We start from the raw sequence: 17711 nt of genomic DNA, 5'->3' as shown, positions 1-17711 counted from the left end.
CATTGGGGAAGTGCTTCAGGACATTAGTCTCAGCAAGAAAATATCTTGATTAATACCTCAAAAGCACAGGCAAACAAAGCAAAAATTGACAAATAGGATTTCATCAAGCTAAATAGCTTCTGTACAGCAAAGGAAACAATCAACAAAGTGAAGAGGCAACCCACAAAATGTGATATAATATTTGCAAACTGTCCATCTGACAAGGGCTTAATAACTAGAATACATAAGGAACTAAAACAACTCAATAGCAAAAAACCAATAATTCAATTAAAGAATGGGCAAAAGATCTGAATAGATATTTCTAAGAAGATATGCAAATGACAAACAAGTATATGAAAACATTCTCAACATCAAAAATCATCAGGGAAATGCAAATATAAACCACAATGATATATCACCTCACCCGAGTTAAATGGCTATTATCAAAAAGACAAAATAAATGCTGGTATAGATGCAGAGAAAGGGAAATGCTTATATACTGTTAGTGGCTATAAATTAATACAGCCACTATGGAAAACTATGGCGATTTCTCAAAAAACTAACAATAGAACCACCATATGATTCATCCATTCCATTGCTGGGTATATGTCCAAAGGAAAAAAAAAAAAGCAAATCAGCATGTCAAAAAGGTATCTGCGCATCCATGTTTATCATAGCACTATTCACAATAGTCAAGATATGGAATCAACCTAAGAGTCCATCAACAGGTTAATGAAAAGAAGATGTGGTACATATACACAATAGAATGCTATTCTGTCATACAATTGAATGAAATCCTTCATTTGCAACAACATGGATGGAACTAGAGGACATTCCTTTAAGTGAAATAAGCCAGGCACAGAAAGACAAGTGTTGCATACTTTCACTCACATGGGAAATAAAAAATTGATCTCATGAAGGTAGTGAATAGAATGGTGGCTACCAGAGGCTGAAAAGGGTAATGGGGAGGGGAGGACAAAGAGGGATTGGTTAACGGGTACAAAAATACAGTTAGAAGGAATAAGATCTAATGTCAAGTAGCACAACAGGGTAACTATAGTTAGTAATAATTTATTGTATATTTCAAAACAACTAGAAGAGCAGATCTGAATGTTTCCAGCACAAAGAAATGTTAAATGGTTGAACTGATGCATATCCCAATTACCCAGATTTGATCATTACACATTATATACTTGTATCAAAATGTCACATTTGCCCCTAAATATGTACAACTATTATGGATCTATAAAAATTAAAAACAAAGTAAAGGAATATCCAATCTGGTTTTCTTCACAAGTCTCCACCAAATATTTTGTCAGAAAAAAAAATTAAACAAAAAAAGGCAACTAAGAAAATTCTAATTCAGATTAAACTTAATTCAGTATGCTAAGTTAAACAATGATTTCACATAATTCTAAGGAATTGTCTGTTGGAAAAAAAAAATCTCCAATTGACTTCCTCTCCCCCTGTTTTCTCCCTAATACAATATTCATATGTTCAGTTTAGAAAGCCTTCAGCTCCAACTGTTCAATTATCATGAAATTAAATAAATATTAAGCATGAAGTTAGGAGGTTGGCACCTTTTGGCATTTCGTAAGTCCTCAAATAATGTCACGGTCAGTGCTTCTGAATTTCTTTTGGCCCTGGGTTCATGGTTACAGGAAGGCTGGGTACATATTCAAAACAGGAAGAATAGGAATATAGTAAGATAGAACCAGAAGCATCTGTCTCTTGTATTAGGAAAAGCAAAAGATCCTCTAGAGAATACCATCATGGTTCATTACCTTAAGCTGGATCCATTTCTATCTGAAAAAAAGAAGTTGGGGAGGGTGCACACAACATGTGGGAAAAACTGTGGGGCTTCTGTGAAATCACGGTGGTGGGGAACCTCAGGGTTCCTCGGCAATGCACCCTAGTCCCTGGCACAGTGTCCGTGGTCCACTTGCTGCTGCTTGCCCGCCTTTACCACTAAAACCAGGGCATCTCATTGTTTAGTTTCTTCCTTGGCTCGACAGAACTGTGGCTTGGATCTGCAGCTCCTCTACTAAACAAAAATTGTATCATCAATGTAAGCAACCTGAAAATATTTGGAAGAAAAATTTGTAGATGGCTCCAAAAGACCAAATTCTCCCCAAATATGAAGCATCTGCCTTCAAGTAACTGTGCCTATACACAGACATATTTATAGGCCAAATAAAGTTTCTAAACTATTTCTTGTTTTACAATGAAATAAAAAAGTGGCCCAACATGATGTAGGATCAGTTGTACCAATAGCTTTTTTTCCTTGCAAATCCCTACAGTAGAAGGGGAAAATCAATCAACCAATCAATCAACCAATCAATCAATCAATCAGTCAATCCATCAAACCTAACTTTGTCAAAGTCTGTTCCTACAACAGCTCATTGTTAGGATTAGAATATGGGCTACACAAAAGTTCAAAGACATTTCTTCTTCTTCATTCCCCCATCTTCAACAGCAGACTGGGAGTGATCAGAACTAAAAAATGATTTTTTTTCCTCAGAAATTTAAACAAGATGTTTTTTCTTCCCCACTTTCTCCAAACTGACACTCATGGGTGACAGTAACCCATGTTAAAAAACCTTTTATCACCAGAACGAAAACTGATAAAGAGAGTCTGTCAGTTTCCCTTTGTTCTCTATTTACAGTTATGAGGGAAAAATGATTTGTGATTATTGTAATTATATCTCTCCTTAGGAGAGCTGCACTAATTACATAATTTTTTTAGCCATTTTTCTTTTTACAAGCTCTTACTTAGTCTAAATTGAAATGTATTTAGCAATTTTGTACTCAGTTACTTTTCAAACCTCTGTGTGGGTCACAAATTGAATGATCTGAGATCACTTAATGCATCAAATTTGTTCATGATAAGCATAAAACTCCCGGGCTTATATATTCACAACTGTGATGGAGAGAGTTTCGCTCAATAGATAGCATCTTCATAGATGTTTTGAGGGAGTCTGCAGGAAATGAGTTTTGGGCAAAATGTTTTTTAATCTGTAGTTACACGATAATAGCCATGAACCTTAGGAGTCAGCCTGGTATGTATTAGCTGAGTTAATATTACCAGCAACCTATTCCTTTCATTTTATGACTTTATGTCACATTATAACTCTGGCTTTCTCTACTGTCTTTTGTGTATTCATCTCTTTTCTTTTGTATGGTTCTATTCTTCTGTTGCCTCCCCTGCTACAGAAACTACCAGGGGCCATAGAGGTAATAGAATATTGTTTCAAATTTAACATTTCCTTGAGATAAAATTTCTGTGTTGCTTGCTTTAAAGAATGTATTTTAAAAGTACTATTCTTTCTAAAAATAGTTTTATTTAGACAACATCATAGCAATTGCATCTAGAAATTTAAAATGTTCAGCATAGTAGAAATTGTTGAGAGAGGAAACACAATTCCACACCCTCCAACAGACACCTCCAAAGATAAGTAGACCTTATTGAAGAAATCGAATTTATGTTTTTAAACACTGTTCTTTACCTAGTATCTAAATAATTCTGCATTCTCAGAAAACATTTAAGTGTTTTATTTGTCATCCTATTGAATCTTCTCATCTATAAAGTGTGTGTTGTTATTTTCACTTTATGTATAAGGAAACTGAAGCTCAGGAAAGTGAATGAACTTTTCTGGCATCAAACAACTATTCAGTGAAGAAAGCATTTCAATGGACATCTTTCTGTCTGCATTACCCAAGTGCCTCTCTTTAATCCTCCTAAAGTCCATATGAACTTGGTATTAAGCCCCATTTACAGACTAGAAAACTAGTGATAGAGAGACAGAGTTATACGCCAATAACCCCATGAACCACCCCCCTACGATTTTTTTTTAAAAGCGATGTGTTAGTAACCTCTATTAAAGTATACCTGAAGGAAAATGTCCATGTGTGTTTCAAATTTAAAAAATAATTCAATATATAAGAAAGTTTTCAAAGAACTCTATCCTATGCAGGGGCCCAGGATTTTATCAAATTTAATGAACAGTTGAAAGAAAGAAGGCAGCAGGGGAGAAAGTTTGGATTATCACAAATAAATGAATTGTTTAGTTTACTCAAAGAAAAAGGAAAAGCAAAAGAGAGGTTAGGTCCAAATGTTGTCAAATCAAACGACGACAAAGTGAGGTTGATCGCCATGTTGTCTAAAGTAAATGACCATATCACCTTGACTGCTTATTTGAGAATAACAAAATCACATGCTCATGAATGTATTTATCCATATGAATTAAGTATTGAAAATATTAAGCTTACCACAATATTTCATGCTAACAAATAATAGGAAAATCAGCGTGTTTTTCTTTTCTCTGGTTTTTAAGTTACCTTTTTGTGTTTTTATTTGCATTGACTTAAGACCTTGTGGATCCCACCAAATGACTGGATTGAAATGCTAATGGCCGAGCGGGGTGGCTCACACCTGTAATCACAGCACTAGATCACCTGAGGTCAGGAGTTCAAGACCAGCCTGCCCAACATGGTGAAACCCTGTCAGGTGCCTGTAGTCTCAGCTACTCAGAAGGCTGAGGCAGGAGAATTGCTGGAACCCAGGAGGTGGAGGTTGCAGTGAGCTGAGATTGCACCATTGCCCTCCAGCCTGGGTCAACAACAGTGAGACTCCGTCTCAAAAAAAAGAAAAAGGAAAAAGAAAAATGCAACTTTTCTTTGAGATTGGGAGGTGGAAACTGGATCAGTGGGGTATTTTATATTTATCTATCATTACAAAACAAGAGCTTTATATACAATAGTTATTTCTCATAGTTGTTTCATAAGAAACTCACAGAAAGCAATTTATTTAGGGCAGTTTTCATTGCAAATAAATAATGATTTTGGCTATTCATGTTGAAAAAGGGTAAAAGGACATTTGGCACATAAAAAAATAATTTTTTAAAAAAAGAAAGAACAAATTCTAAAACTTGTGGAAAAATATTTCTATACATATGTATTGACAGAGTTAAAATACAAAATTTGGGCAAGTAAGAATTTAATTTAATTTTACATAAGTTGAATTCCCCAAATAGGTAAGCCTTTAATATTGGCATTAATAGGTTGCTCTGGGGAAAAGGAAAAAGGAGTAAAGGAGGAAGAACAAGCATGAGAAACAAATGATACTAATTCCCAAGTCATTTATAATCTAGCAAGGAAACAATAATACTCCCCTCAATAATTTAAACATATGTATCACTTAACCTTTTAAAATTATCTTGTCATGCCATGCTGCCCTATCAAAAACCATGAGTGACAGGCCGGACACTAATTATGTTTTTACCCCAGTTTACGTATGAGAAGGGGATGGGAATCTTGAGAGATGTTACATGAGGGGCTTAGGTCACTCAGCAGAACCACAGGACAGAACAGGGACTTTTCCCCTCTTTGCATTTCAAAGGTTATAAATGGTATAGAGGAACTTAACATATTTGGAATGTTCACACACTCAGAGCCTTCCCTCTGTCTTTGAAATCTCTGATCTTTCCTTTCTTCTCTCTCCAAGCATGCAGGATCTTCAGAATCTTCAGAGAAACATAAAGACAACTGGGGCAGAGTGGTAATAATTTTTGTTTTCGCTGATGAAACTAATGCAAAAATGTTTGGGAAAGCAATGAAAGTTGAGTAAAAGGAGGAGGTTTGATTATTGATCATATCCACAGCAGCAGAGGTAGATCTTTTTAGAGTCTGCTTTACATCTTGCAGTAAGACAAGGATATTGGGAGGTCTGCTGAGGATACACAGGATAGGTGGTGTTCCTCCCAAAGTTCATGTCCACCCAGAACCTCATAACAGGGCCTTATTTGAAAATAGGATGTTTGCAGATGTAATTAGGTAAGATGAGGCCATACTGGTTTTGGATGAGGATGAAATCTGTTGACTAGTTTCCTCGTAAGGAGAGGGGAGAACACATGGAGACACACACACACACACACACACACACATACATACATACATACATACACACATATGCAGGGAAGAAGGCCATGTGAAGATGAAGCTGGAGATGGGAGGGAAAAAGACACAAGACGACGGATGCAAAAGATTTCTGAGAGCCATCAGAAGCTAGGAAGTGCCAAGGGCAGATTTCCCACTAGAGCCTTCAGAAGGAGCATTGCCCCACTGAAACCTTAATTTCAGACTTCCAGCTTCCAGAACTGCCAAGGATTGAATATCTCTTGTTTTAAGCCACCCAGATTGTGGTACTTTGTTATGGCAGCCCTAGAAAATACATGGAAACTAGAAGGAAGAAAAGCAACAAGATCCTTCACCATTTTCAGAAAGTATACTTAACTGAGGAAAAGTATAGGAGGGAGGAGGGGGTATAGGAGGGAGGAGGGGATATGGGAGGAATAGGTATGGGAATGGTTAGTAGAGGAAATTGCCAAAGAGAGAAATCTTATTTATCAGGTGACTCTAATGTTCCAAGCTCTCTATCTGTCCTTTTACATGTATTTTCTCTCTTGATTTAACCACAACCCTGTGATATAGAAAATTTTGACACCATTTTGTACATTAAGACCTAGAGAGACTAGTGTCTGGGTCAAAGTCACAAACAAATAAATGACAAAATCAAGAATCAAATCCACGTTTCCTGATTATTAGACTGGTGTTACTTTGCCTTAAGCCTGTAATTAAATAATCCAAGAATGTAGTAAATATTTCTTCCCTTGAGACTTTTAAAACAAGTCAGGACACAGTAATAGGGAGCTCTCAGGAGGAATAGTTCTCTCTGGGCAGAGAGATGAAATTGGATATCCTAATAGATCTTTTCCAAGTCTAATTATGCTCACTCTGTGAAAGGTGCTGGCTAAATGCAAGTTCATTATCATTTTATTCTAAGTTAACTGGAAAACAAGATTGATTGACATGCTGGAGGTATTCAACATTTATATGCAGGAAATTTAGGAGACTTTAAACACATTCAAAAAGGCTTTTCTTAAGATAGCTCATGCTGCTTTTTACAGTGAAATACTCTGCGCCAAAACAGATGCTTTCTAAAATTTCATACTGCTGCTCTTCCCAACAGATGACCTTAATGTGCTCAGGACCATGGAGGCAATGGGCAGCCTTCCTAACTTGGAAGGGAAAAGAAATACTGTGGCTTCTTATCTATTCCTCTGTGTCCACAGATAAATTTTTGCTCATTTTCATTGCTTTTCAAATGTTCCAATTCTGACCTCTATTCACAATGGAAAATAGGAACACTATACATTTTGATTGTAGTTTAAAGTATCTTCATGTAGTTTGTTTAATCCAATGCCTAGTACAACCTGCAATACTCATGTTTCAGAGAAGGAAGAGCATCCCACAATGAAAGTGACTTTGTGCAAAATCACATATGATGAGAGTTAGGATTGAATTCATAGCGTTGTAAGGCTATTTCAGTCCAAAAAAAAAAAAAAAACTCCTCAGTTTTAACCAAAATAAGTTTAACATTTACTTTGGTTGTTTCTATGCAAAACAAAAGAAAACAAAACTTGGTAAAACTATGGAGTCTACAAATTGTGTTTGTTATCCCCCTTTGGTGTTTCTGAGATGTATTCTAGGTATGTAGAGCTCTTTTAAGAGAAAACACATCCCAAGAAGAATAGATTCTTAAAAAGTATATCTTCTTGAAGGAGTGATATACTTCTCACCAGTTCATTCAGGATAATGATGTTTGCAACAATAAGTTTTGTTCCCTTCGTGTATATAACTCTCTTTAATATTATTAATTCCTGAATAATACTTGAAGTAATTATTTTTTGGGGGGAGTTTTTAAAGTCAGTAAAATAATTGTAAAATTGCCATCTTTTTGTACCCCTCATCTTGATATGTAAAACAATTTCAAAAATCAATATGTAGGTATACTTGAAGTGTGGTTTGGACACTAGTTATTGATCCCTACCTACGGTCCATGAAGCTCTAACCTAGAAGTGAATGGGAGACTTTCTGTGCTGATTCAACAAATTTCCTGAGTACAAAAGAAGCCGTTATCTTGAAAAGCATCCTAGATTTCTCTCATTTGCTTTCCAACACCGATCATTCAGTCCTATGGATTCTACTGCCTGAATATAAGTCAAATGTACCAGTTCTGCCCATCACTCTGAACCAATGCCATTCAAGCCACTGTTTCTCATTTGGGCCAATGAAACTTATCTCTAGACCTCCTGTTTGTCATCCGCCCCACACAGTGCTATCAGAATGCCTATAAAGCTCAAATATGATCACATCACTCAGGTGACTACAATCATTCAACAAAGTCCAGTGCTCTCAAGATAAAGTCCTTACTCCATACTATATGCAGGTCCCTTCATGTTCTGGCTCTAGTCCCAACTCTCTCTTCTCCATCCTCTCTATTCTGTCTTCTTTCCACTCCTCCCTGTCATATACATATTCTACCACTCATTGCTATAGCAATACTGAGCTATTTTCAATTCAAGGAAGACTATGGGCTCCCAAATCTCTAGACTATCATACATACTGATTCATAAAATATTTATGGGTTAGGTGCGGTGGCTCATGCCTGTAATCACAGCACTTTGGGAGGCTGAGGTAGGTGGATCATGAGGTCCGGAGTTCAAGACCAGCCTGGCCAAGATGGTGAAACCCCATCTCTACTAAAAATACAAAAATTAGCTGGGCGTGGTGGCAGGCACCTATAATCCCGGCGACTCAGGAGGCTGAGACAGAGAATTGCTTGAACCCAGGAGGCAGAGGTTACAGTGAGCTGAGACCACACCACTGCACTCCAGCCTGGATGACAGAGTGAGATTCCATCTCAAAAAAAAAAAAAATTGTCCAACTGTGAAAGTTGCATCTGTTCTTCATGTTTTAGCAGAGGGGTCATTTCATCTATGAAGATTCTCTGAGTACAGACCCCAACCGTGGCTCTTGCTACATCTTGAAGCATTTCATTATCTGAGTGTCCACCTATGCTGTCCCATACAATCTTAGTTACTATCTGGTTAGTTGGTCCTTGCCACAATCACCTGTCATTTAGATCAGCTGTCCCCAAACTTTTTGGCACCAGGAACTAGGTTCGTGGAAGATAATTTTTCTACAGACTAGGGTGGGGATGATTTCGGGATGAAACTGTTCCACTTCAGATCATCAGGCATAAGATTCTCATAAGGAGCACACAACCTAGATCCCTTGCATGCTCAGTTCACAATAGGGTTCATGCTCCTATGAAAATCTAATGCTGCTGTTGATCTGACAGCAGGCAGAACTCAGGTGGTAATGCTCGCTTGCCTACCACTCACCTCCTGCTGGTCTGCCTGGTTCCTAACAGGGGGCTTGGGGACACCTAATTTGGAATATAATAGTCAAAATTTTAGAGATATGGTTTGTTGTCTTTTTCACTGTAGCATCTAGAAGGTACTGAATAAATATTTCATGGATGTGTGAATGAATGACTAAAGTAGCTTTTCTCAGGCAAATAATGTTTCATGTTAGAAATATACCAAATAAGACATACACCTTAATATGAATGTAATTATTTACTTTGGACAGAAAGATATCCCATACACTTATATCCTTTTAACTAGATCTCCTTAGCTATTCTTTATTGTCTCCTCCTTCTCAATTCCATCTGTTCAGTACTGAATGTCATTCAATCCCCTACTTTATATGTTGAAGCCCTAATCCCCCATTGTGATGGTATTTGGAGGTGAGGCTCTGGGAAAGTAATTAGGTTTAGATGAGATTATGAGAATGGGGCTCCAAGACAGGATTAGTTTTTTATAAAGGGAGGGAAGGATGAGAGTTCTCTGTCACTCCCTCTCCACTATGTGAGGGTAAAGCAAGAAAGTGTCCGTCAGCAAGCCAGAAAGAGGGCGCTCACCAATAACCCAATCTGCTGGCACCTTGAACTTGAGTGTTCAGCCTCCAGAACTATGAGAAGTAAATATGTACTGTTTAAGCCACTCAGTCTTTGATATTTTGTTACAGCAGCCTGAGCTGACTGAGACACCATCCAATGACCCTAATACCACTCTTAGAGTCTCTGCACATCTGTGAGAATAAAGGCCTCTGAAGCTGGGGGAATGCCTGTGAATAGATGAGGCTGTTTTTAAAAGGATGCTGTTATATTCTTTGAGAGGAGCCATTTGCTCATCCTTACTCAAGCTGTCAAAGTTTGACAGTTACAGTCAAAGGAGTACCTGGAGCTTAAAAAGGTCAGGGAAGTAAGGCATGACCAAATTATTCCCAGATGGCTGAGGCTTGTCAATGTTATTTGAAATAATCTACACTGAAGATGTCAGAGATGAGTGCCTGCTTCAGCCCAGGAAAGTTCTATGTTCATCATGACTTCTGCATCACTCCCTACCTCTTCTTGTTCCACACATCTCTCAAAGAAGACACCTACCTATTCACTTGGCACTCCTTCTAGACCTTTTCAGGATTCCCATAGGGCAAGCCTAGCTTATAAAAACTTCAACTTCTTAATTAGAGGAAAGGTTGTGAAGAAAAAGTCAAAGTCTTCTGGTGTTTAAATCGTGTCTCCGCCTACAGTCTCTCTAGGTGAGGAGGGAAGAATTGAACAAGGAAGAATCCCTGGCTTAATTTGACTTTTCATTTAAACAAAGATGAAAGACTCTTTGCATTACGTTATTGATTTGTTTAACATGCATCTACCATGTGCCTACTCCATCTCAAACTCTGGGCTGGAAACTAGCTCCTTCCCTTGAGGATCTCACAAGCCAAGTGGGGATAGGGTAGGCAGGCAAGTGACAGAAAACAAACTATTAAACAGCATTAATAAGTGACTACAATTATTGGAACTGGTTAATTCATTAAATCAATAAGCATTTTCTCAGTATATACTAGGTATTTGGCTATGTGTTGAAAGCTGATATACAAAAATAATAAATGTAACATTTGTGCTCTCAAGGGACTTTCAGCTCTCAGTGGAAAAACCATGCTGAGATAAACAATGAGATTACAAAAAGAAACATATTAGAAAGGAATGAATATTTCATTTTCTAGGATGTCTGTTACTGACAGATCCATCTTGTCCCTGGATCCATCCTGTCTCTGGGGCAATAAATTGCTTATATACATTAAAATGATCTGAGTATTGTCCTCTTTGGCAAACTATATGTTGCTCACACCACCTACACAAGGAAAAGGAAAACAGAAAAATATAGACTGGATTCCAGGAGTGCTGGATTCTGCTTTCCACTTGTTTTCTTCATACCTGTGTGGCCTTGGAGGACAACTTGGATAGACAGCATTTTAGTGGTAGGGCTGGTGTTCAGAAGCAGAACATCATTCTCTGGGGGGAACTGCTGACAGCTAGCCAAGACCTCAACCTTGACAGAGCTAGGTTATGGATACAACATTGCCTCCCCAAGTGGTTCCAAAACCCAGCTGCAGATTAGCATCATCAGGGAACTCCTTAAAAATAGTGTTTCTGGGTGCATCCCCAGAAGTATTAACTCAGTTATCTGTGGTGAGATCAGGAATCTGTATCTGAACACATTTCCTGAGGTAATTCTGATATACTGCTTGCTTGGTATCACCAACCTTCAGTTCGAACACTGAACTCTGGCATGTCATTAAAGACCCTTCACAATCTGGCCCCAGCCTATCTCTAGAGAGAGGTTGCTTGTCATTACCATGCCACAATCCCGCCCCAGCAATCATAAACAACATGCACTCTAGACTAACTTTTGCTTTCCAATGCTTATACACATGCCATTTCCTCTCTTATTTTTCCTTTGTTGTTGTTTTTTTGAGATGAGTCTCACTCTGTTGCCAGGCTGGAGTGCAGTAGTGCGATCTCAGCTCACTGAAACCTCTGCCTCCCAGGTTCAAGCGATTATCCTGCCTCAGCCTCCTGAGTAGCTTGGACTACAGGCACCTGCCACCAAGCCCGGCTAATTTTTTTGTGTTTTAGTAGAGACGGGATTTCACCATGTTGGCCAGGATGGTCTCAATCTCCTGATCCACCCCCCTCAGCCTCCCAAAGTGCTGGGATTACAGGTGTGAACCACCATGCCCGGCCTCCTCTCTTGTCTTTCTAAGCACATTAAACCATGGTTTCTTATTTCAAGACATAACCCAGGTTTCTCTTGCTTGAGAAACCATTCCTGACTCCTTGAACCAGCCTTAACTGGCTCCTTCTCTGTGCTCCAACCGTACTCTATTTAAATATAGAGTGTAAATACAAGTTTCTCCCAACTAGGTCACAAGCACCATGGCTATTTTTATTTATCTCTGTATCAAAATATCTAATAACTATTCTGGAAATATATTAGGTATTCAATAAGTAATTATTAAGTGAATGAACAGAAACTAGGGAGTGTGCACAATTATCAAAACTAGGACATAACATCACAGCAGGAATTAAGTCACAGAAGGTCTGATTTAGTACCAATCTTGGGAAAATTGGGGCACTGGATAGTGTTTTCAGACAGGATAGAACCAGTTATGCGCTCAGTCTTTTATTAAGATATCCATCAAATAAGATTTAATAATATTTGGATGTGATTTTTAGCTGTTGTACCCCAACTAACTCTTTGCAAACATGATCTGTACTGTGAAGGATTGTTCCAGATTCTGGGCATAGTCAAATGGCCTCAGAAAGTGAAAAAAAAAAAAAAAAAGAGAACAGGCGCTATCCAGGTCATTAAGTGGAAAGTATGTCATCTATATTTGTAAGTTGTGCCTAAGTTCTTATTGAATGTTTTTTTTTCATCTTCTTTCTCAACTAGGTTTGGGATGCTACTGTCCCCTCCATGTAGCATGGTAATGCTCACTTGCCTACCACTCACATCCTGCTGGGCAGCCTGGTTCCTAATGGGGGGCTTGGGGACCCCTAATTTAGGATCTCCTAATACAGAGATGAATATAAAATTGGCCATAGCTTTTTGATATGAAAATCTTACATTCAGGTAATTCTGGAGTTCAAGGCATCCCTGAAATGGTATATAGCAAACAAAACAAAACAAACAAACAAAAACCAATATTAGCTTTATGTGGGTATTAAGACTTTTTTCCAGTATACCACACAATAAGATAAGAGAAAGTATTTTATTGTATAGAATATACTAATTAATACCAGAGCCAATTAGGATTTCAAAAGACAGGTCTTCAGTAGAACAATCCCCAGAATCATAGCACCATTTTTGTTCATAATATATATTCAAGGTATGTGTATTCATGTGGACGTAGTTTAAGAAGGGCTGCCTGGAAGGCAAGGGTTCTAGGCATTCATTCTAAAACTACCACCAGGTCCTCACACAAAATTAAGCTTTCTGGTTAAATACTGATGGGCTTTTACATCAGTAACATTGGCTAATTCTCTTATCAATCTAGGTATCCAGTTGTTCCAGAATAGTTGCATCATCCACTTATAATTCTTTCTCTTTTCCTCTAGTATAAAGCATTATATCTATAAGCCTATGTGAGTAGATATAGATACATTTTATTTCATAAGGTACTGATGACAAATTTATAATTCAAGCTTTGTGTCAAGAAGTTGAAAAGTAGGTTTAGGGGAATATTGGCAATTGACCAGCAATGTTCTCTTCTGTGTGCAAGAGATGGGAAATATTGGCTCATATTATAGATACTTGTGATCCCATGCACAAACAAACCCATAACACACTCACATTATAGATATTTACTCTACAGCATTAGACTTTGTTGTTACTGGGTATCATCAGATTCAGCGTGGGAACCTGAGTCACAGACTGGGAAAATCACGCTCAGTCTTTGACTGCTTTTTAACTCAAAAAGCCATTAAAAAAATCATTGAGTCAATCAAGCAAAATATCTCATATATGTGGGCAAAGTGAGAAATACAATTTTATGATATCTTAAAAATCAGTTAGCATATACATAAAGCTTTTACATTTCCAAAGGCATCGTGAAGATAATGGAAACTTGAGTTGGTTCCAAAAGAAAAAAAAATGAGGCAAAAGATAATTTATTTTGTATGATAAAAGTATAAAATAAAAGTTTTGGTGATTTTAACCATACTAGTGTCAACTAAAAGAGATTAAATAAGGACAGGTGATAGATTTTGTGAGCATAAGTTTATTATTATGTTGTTGTTTTCTAGTAATTTTAAAAGACCATTAGCACTAAACAATAGTGATCCTATGCTCTAGCAAATTGAAGTATAATTAGAATTAATGTGAGTAATAAATTAATTAGCTCTGAAATAAAAACACTGCCGGATGCAGTGACTCATGCCTGTAATCTCAGCACTTTTGGAGTCCCGGGCAGGTGGATCACCTGAGGTCAGGAATTTGAGACCAGCCTGGCCAACATGGCAAAACACTGCCTCTACTAAAAATGCAAAAATTAGCCAGGCATGGTGGTGCACGCCTGTAGTCCCAGCCACTCGGGAGGCTGAGGCAGGAAAATCACTTGAACCCGGGAGCCAGAGGTTGCTGAGATCATACCACTGCACTCCAGAAAAAAAAAGAACAAAAAAACAACAACAAAAAAAAACAAAAAAAACCCCACCACCATTAGGTATACATTGGTAAGATTATTTTAAATAATCTCAAAGTACTCATAGGCTCATTCATTCATTTATTCATTTTATGATATGCATAAGCATGCCAAATTTCAACATTTTGATATAAAATATTTAAATATATATAACAGTAGCCCTGTAAATATATATTAAGATTTCACCCATTTGCCAGTTTGCCAGTTAGTACAATAAAAATTAGATTGTGACGTGTTCTATGATTACTTAGCAAATGTATGAGGTGCATCTTTACAGAGATCTCTTGATTCTGAAGCCCAGACATTATTCCACATTGTTTTTCAGAACATTTTATCCATATACATTTCTTGGGAAGATTCTCTTAGCATAAAACCTTTGAAAATCCATCATGAATTATCTTGGGATGACAAGTCTTTAAGATGTAATTTAATTGTGCTGTTTGTTTTCAATGATTGAAACAGTTGAATTAAAGAGAGGTAAAGCTTTTATTAAATGTCTCTTGTTAATGCATAATAAGTTAGAGCCAGTAGAGTTATGCAACTTGACTCAAACACCATTTTTCCATGATTTTATCGTATAAGTAATGTATTCTCTAAAATAATTTCCTGTCAGGGCCCCTCTAGCTCCCAGTCCTCTCAGCTTTGTTCTCCAGACACAGAGCCTGCCGACTCCCCTTTCAAAATTAGCACCATTCCTGTATCTTGAACCAATCTTTTCTTTTGTGAGGAAATTAAAACAGCCTTAGTTGAGTAATTCTTTTAACATAGTATAAAGTCATCCTTTCAGAGGGGAAATGTCATGTGTAGTAGAACCAAATAAACTTAGGTTTCAATACCAACTTGCACTTAAAAACTGTGTATCCTTGGATGAGTTATTTTTATTGCATCAAATCTATTTTCCTCTATGATAGTCCTTATATAAAATTAAGAAGGCATCACGTAGCAAGTGCTGAATAATGTTAGTTGCCCTCCCTAAATATTTTCACCACAATTATCAAATAAAATCATCATCAAGTTGTATTGTTCCGTGGTTACTTCCTAGATGATGATCAGCTTAGTATTACCCAATAACACCAAATTTTGAATCTAAAGAAGCCTCATAGAATTCTGGAGCAGAAGTGTCCCGATAGGCATCGAACCTGTGCCCCACTACCTGCAAATGCACCTCCCAGTTGTGTTCTTCCCAGTGCTCTGCTGATTGGATGCCTCTGTGTCGTTAGACCATGTGCAGGGCCTGATGCAGGAAAGAGCTGAGAACCTTCCTTTAATGGAAAGCCCATGTTGTGGGGGCATAATGAGTAAGAGACAGAGGGCAAGGCATGGCAGCTCACACCTGTAATCCCAGCACTTTGGGAGGCCAAGGCAGGTGGATCACTTGAGGTGAGGAGTTCAAGACGAGCCTGGCCAACATGCTGAAACCCCATCTCTTCTAAAAATATATAAAAAAAAAATTATCCAGATGTGGTGGTGGGTGCCTGTAATTCCAGCTACTTGGGAGGCTGAGGGACAAGAACAGCTTGAACCCAGGAGGTGGAGGTTGCAGTGAGTCAAGATGCCACCATTGCACACTAGCCTGGGTAACAGAGTGAGACTGTGTCTCAAAAAAAAAAAAAAAAAAAAAAAAAGAAAAGAAAAAGAAAAAAACTGCCTGTAATGAGATTAGACAAGTTTGCAAGAGCCAGGCCATATAGGTATCCATAGAAAGGAGATCAGATTTCACTCTGAGAGTAGTAAGACACAGTGGCAGAGTTTTAAGTGAGAAACAAGATTTGATAAAATTCTTTCTCTGGCCTTGTGATTACGGGATTTGGATCAATTCATGCAAATGATTCAAGCCACAGTTTCCACATCACAAAAGAGAGATGCTGATATCCCAGCAACTCAACCAACAGGATGATAGTGAAAATGACATCATGTAATACACATGAAAAGCCTTGCCAACATGTGTAAAGTCGTATAAGTGAAATTCTTAATAATGACAGCTACTAGAAGCCATGTTTTGGCAAAATGTTATCAACCCAAAAGAAGAATATGGGCTCACTGAATATTTGCTTACTTTATTTTATTCAGTTGACTTTCTGTTACATAACATAAAGTTTGGAGGAATAGATTTCTGCTACTTGTGACACTCTTTAATCCTGGCTGGAGGTGGAGCAGAAGGCAACCCCACCCAGAGCATACAAATGGTTAGCGCTAGCACTGAACAGAGGACCACTGGGGGAGGGAGGGCTTATGCTTTGTAACATCACAAATGGGCTGTTTTTCTGAAAGTGCTAGAAGAATAGGAATTCCCTCTTTGCTGCTATTGCTTGGAAACAAGACAAAGGAGAGCTTGTGGCTTTCTATTATTTATTTATTCTATTTATTCATTCATTTATGTGTGCCTTTGTTTATTCCACAAACTTTTTTTTTTTTTTTTTGAAATGGAGTTTCACTCTTCTTGTCCAGGCTGGAGTGCAATGGTGCGATCTCAGCTCATTGCAACTTCTGCCTCCTGGGTTCAAGCGATTCTCCTGCCTCAGCCTCCCGAGTAGCTGGGGTTACAGGCATGCACCACCCCCGCCCCCCTCCGGCAAATCTTGTATTTTTAGTAGAGACGGGGTTTCTGCATGTTGGTCAGGCTGGTCTCAAACTCCTAACCTCAGGTGATCCGCCGGCCTTGGACTCCCAAAGTGCTGGGATTATAGGCACACAAACTTTATTGAGCATCTAGTTGATATCTTAGACCTTCTTATTTCACAGCTGTAAAAGAGGAGCTAATAACTATAATATTTATATACACATTTCAATATATTCCAGGCATTGTACTAAAAATTTGCATGTATTATTTTGTTTAAATTTTCTAGTATCCCATAATGTAAATAGATATTATAACTAGGCACATTAGGTCTTTGGCCTATCCAGATCACTTGGCTAGTAAGCATCAGAGCTGGACTTGAACTTGGCTCTATTTGACTTGAAAGCCAAAGCTCTGAACCACTACATCACACTGGCACCAACCATAGTACAAGAGAAGATGAAAGGTGATAGCACATGTCACATGTTCTAGCAGTTTGGCATCTAGCCCCTCCGGCTTGTTAGAGCATGTCTTTTTCATCCTGACTTTTCCTGATTTCTACAACCAGGTAAACAAACAAACAAACAAAAACAGTTTAGCTTTCCAGCTAATTTTCTCATGGTGCAAAAACATTTAATGGGAAAAGTATAAATAGATAAAATAACTCACAATTCCATGGTATCCCATTAGCTTAGCTTGAGTTCCCAAGGAGTGTTTAGCATGG

The 17711-nt window shown here is 37.9% G+C and overlaps 1 long non-coding RNA gene across 1 annotated transcript in view; it reads left to right on the top strand.

Moving 5' to 3' along the window:
- Positions 1–17711, top strand: part of LOC134759294 (uncharacterized) — a 1134411-nt gene that overhangs the window by 976845 nt on the left and 139855 nt on the right. The window lies entirely within an intron of this gene.

The sequence above is a fragment of the Gorilla gorilla genome, chromosome 9 (assembly GCF_029281585.2).
Source record: "Gorilla gorilla gorilla isolate KB3781 chromosome 9, NHGRI_mGorGor1-v2.1_pri, whole genome shotgun sequence".
Taxonomy (NCBI): Eukaryota; Metazoa; Chordata; class Mammalia; order Primates; family Hominidae; genus Gorilla; species Gorilla gorilla.
This window is presented reverse-complemented; position numbering and strand designations above follow the sequence as displayed.